The sequence below is a fragment of the Eulemur rufifrons genome, chromosome 23, assembly GCF_041146395.1.
Source record: "Eulemur rufifrons isolate Redbay chromosome 23, OSU_ERuf_1, whole genome shotgun sequence".
Classification (NCBI taxonomy): Eukaryota; Metazoa; Chordata; class Mammalia; order Primates; family Lemuridae; genus Eulemur; species Eulemur rufifrons.
This window is the reverse complement of record NC_091005.1, coordinates 26,849,997-26,854,196: the sequence shown is the minus strand read 5'-3', so window position 1 is coordinate 26,854,196 and position 4,200 is coordinate 26,849,997.

Genomic DNA, 4,200 nt, shown 5'->3' with positions numbered 1-4,200 from the left:
CTGGTAAAAGCATATTGAGTTTCCTCAAACTCAATGTTGGCAAAACATCCTCTCCCACTCAGTCCAGGAGGTTAGCGCACGTGACCTAAACCTTGCCAATCAGCATGTTCTGTATCCTTGGCAACAGCAACTGGTTCAGGAGTGAATTGTGACGCAGGGTCAGAACAATGAGAGTGTGCCTGGGACTTTGGTCAGAACTGTCATCTTGGAGCCCTTGCACTGGGCTCTCTGAGGTGACAGAATATTAGTCTGGGCTATCTTGCCATATTAGCATCACTTGAAAAGAAATTGAGAATGAAACCAACAGAAAGCAGAATTTAGAAACTGAAAGAGAGAAATCAATTCTGATGATGTTATTTGACCATATCTTTAAAAAAAATTAAAAACTACAAACAAAATGTAAACATTACCTGAAATCCTACCATTCAGAGATAACTTCAGTTAACATTTTTATGACCATGCTTTTATATATCTCTAAATAAGAACATACATGTAGGTTTTCATAAATGAGATCATATTATATATAGTTTTATTGTAAACATTTTCTTTTTATACTATAATTCAATTTTGTTATCATCCCCCTTTCCCTTCTTTTTCTCTCCCCATTTTTCATCCCTCCACCCCTTTCCAGCAACAAGTGTTAAGGGCCTAGTATTTTTGTTTCCACGCATTTCTTCACGACCAAAGAAATATCCATAATCATTAATATATGTATTTAGAATTATATTGCTATTGTTATTGTTATTTCTTGCTGTTATAACAATGGTATTATACCATATGCTTACCTCTACATGTAGATTTTCTCATTTAACAATACATTAGGGAAACTTTTCAGGTTAAATGATACATATTTAACTCATTACAGATTCTTTTTGACTTACAATGTGGTTGTGTCCCAATAAATCCATCATAAGTTGAAAATACCCTCAATCCAAAATGCGCTTAATACACCTAACCTACTGAATGTCATAGCTTAGCCTAGCCTACCTTAAATATACGCAAAACATTTACATTAACCTACAGTTGGGCAAAATCATCAAACACAAAGCCTACTATATATTAAAGTGTTGAATATCTCTTGAATACTGTACTGAAAGGGAAAATTCAAATGGTTGTATGAGTAATAAAGATATAGTCTCTATAAAGGTACATCGCTGTAGCACCACTATAAAGTTGAAAAATCGTTAAGAGAAAGCATAGGAAGTCAGGAACCATCTGCATTTTGAATGGTTGCAAAATATTACATACTGTGGATATTCTATGTTTCATTCAGCCCTTCCTCCATCACTTGGTATTTATTGTTTCTTTTCATTTATTTCATTCTTTTCGCTTTCTCCCACTACAAACCATGCTAGAATAAAAATATCACCTTAGACTGGTGTACTTTTTTACCAGCCAGATTCCCAGGAATGAGATTGCAGGATCAAAAGCTCTATATGTTTCACTTTAAAGGCTTGTTGCCAGATTGCTTTCCAAAGGGCTGAAACGATTTCTATCTCCATCAGCAATGTGCAATGCCTTCACTTTGGCATATCACCAGCACTGGCTGATAATACGCTTAAAATGTTTGCATTATTTCTTTAATTAGAAATGTTCCTGATTAGTATTGAGGGCAAGCATCTTTTTGTATGCTTATTGACTATTTGGATTGCCTCTTCTCTAAATAAGCTATTCATATGCTTTTCTATTGCATTGTCTTTTTATTATTAATTTGATGATGCACAAGATGCAATCAAAATCACAAGATAAATACTATTTTAGGAAAATCTGCAACATACATATGTATGTGTGTCTATATATATGTGTGTGACAAATAAATGGTTAATATCTATATTAGACTAAGAAGGTCTTTATGATTCTAAACTTTTACCCTCAGACAATGGAATATGGCATGGAGAAGAATGAAAAAGCCAGCTGATTTGCTCAAAAGTCTATAACTCCCAAGGCAGCATACCTGAGAAAAATTTGGAACCCCCAAAAGCCCAGTTGAGAAGACAAAGTTCATTCCAAAAAGGGAAATATAATAGGAAATGTAAAATGAAAATGATGAAGAGAAAAGAGGCTGGAGCTTTAAACAGCAGTGAGTCAAGGCAGGACTGCTCAGGCTCAGAGTCCAGGGCAGGAGTGAATCAGGCAGAGTCTGCTAATGGCCACCCTCCGTCCTTCCTGCTACGCTTCCTGTGCTGCTCACCACTTTTAACCACAGTGGGGGTGTCCTGTCATACACACCATGCAGAGCCCCAGATTGTCACTCGTGTCTGCCACAGCAGACACTCTAAAAGGTAGAGTACCTTGGTGGGCCACACAGCTGGCAAGAAGACCAGAGTCACAGAAGAAGAGTGTTTGCAATGATTCTGAGAATCTGGCCCACTCCCCCACCAGCTGCCAAGACTTGGCCATTGGCAGTCTGTCTTACATTGTTCAAGTTGCCATAATAACATGTTGTTCTTAAGTATAAATATAACCTTACAGATCCACCCCCCACCCACCCAACTGGGTAGTTTAAGTTGGTTTCCTGTGTGTATAATGGGTTCTTAAGACATAAGCAAAGAACATTCAATATGGAGGAAACCTAGAAACGAACCAGGTCAATATGTAGCATGTGTATACACACTCTTTCTTCCTACATCCATGGCAGACATCACCAATCATAGAACTCTTTCCTTTTGAGCGTGGCCATAGCTCCAAAACTTTCCTTCATTCAGTGCTCTTTAAAAATGGATCCAAGTTGGTTGGTGAGGTGAACACAGTATGCCACCCCTGACCAACTTTATCTAGAGATGATAAAGGTGAGGTTCAGAGGGGAAAATATCTAATAGCACAAAAGAAATAGCAGAACCAGACAGGATGGGCCACGGAAGGTCTGGAAAAGGGGAGAAATTCAATTTATTGAGTGCATTTGAGTCATGTTTATTGAGGCATTGTGTTTGCTGCTTTGAGCACGTTATCTCAGGACAGAACTCAGGTCTTCTGAGTGTGTTACATTAGTTACTCTCTTGGTCAATGTCCTTTTGGACAATAGCAGAGGTACTCAAGACACAGTGCCAAGATCGTGGCTCCAGCTGCACGTGGGGACTGAGTGCTGCTAACTAGGCCATGAATGCAGTGTGACAAAAGCTATGACCTCACTATCCTTATCTCTACACTCTCATCAGCCACTTCCACTTTAGCATTATGATTTTGATCTCAGCCATGTGTGTATTTAATATATGTAAGAGCCAGTTAGCTTGGCACAGAAAAAACTAGCTCTAGGACCACGTGTTGCATTGGTGGGAAGTACTATGCTTTCCCACCTTGGCCAAGCACTACCCTTAATCATAAAAGGAGCCAAATAAAAAATTGAGTAGCTTAATACAACCTATCTGCTCTACCAAACACCATCTAATCCTCTCCCGGACACCTCATTACCACCATCCCCACCACTGATCATCGGCAAGATTATGGCACAGAGACATATGACAAGGAGATAACATTGTCATTGATGATGGTATTGAAGTTATCTAACTAATGGGCACTGTGCTCCTTCACTGTTCCATAGAATTTAATCAGCATTTTCAGTATGCTCTGGGGTATCAGAGAGAACGACATTGGGAAGCAAATTCAACAGCATAGAGCCAATAAATATATTTTTACATAATTTGGCACGAACTTTGAAGTCAGGCAGACACAGGTTTATGTCTTGGCTCTGCCATTTAATTCTGCTTAATTATGTGACTTTGGACAAGTTACTTAACTTCTCTGAGTCTCAGTTTCTTCAACTGTAAAATAAAATATGAGTAATGATGAGATAATGAAGCATGATAATATTAAGCATAGTTCTTGGCACATAGTAAACTTTCAGTAAGTGCTTAATATGATTAAATGGTTTAATATTAAGAGCAAAAAGTAATTAGTAGTAACAATGCCTATTGCTACTACTACTAATAATAATACTAATAGACATTTGCTTATCTTCCTCAGCCCCCGTAATTATCTTCACCCCCCTTCCAATTCATTCTTCGCACACTTCCCCAGATGAACTTTAATTCATTCAATTTCTCAGGGAAAGGCCATTTCCTCTCCAGCTACACAGAAGATTTCATCTTGAGAGTCAAATTAAGTGTATCTTTCTGGGAAGCTCCCTCTCCCCACCTAGGAGCCATCTTTTGCTTCTGACCTTCCACACCATGCCCCTGTCACTTCTTACATGTGCTTATCACA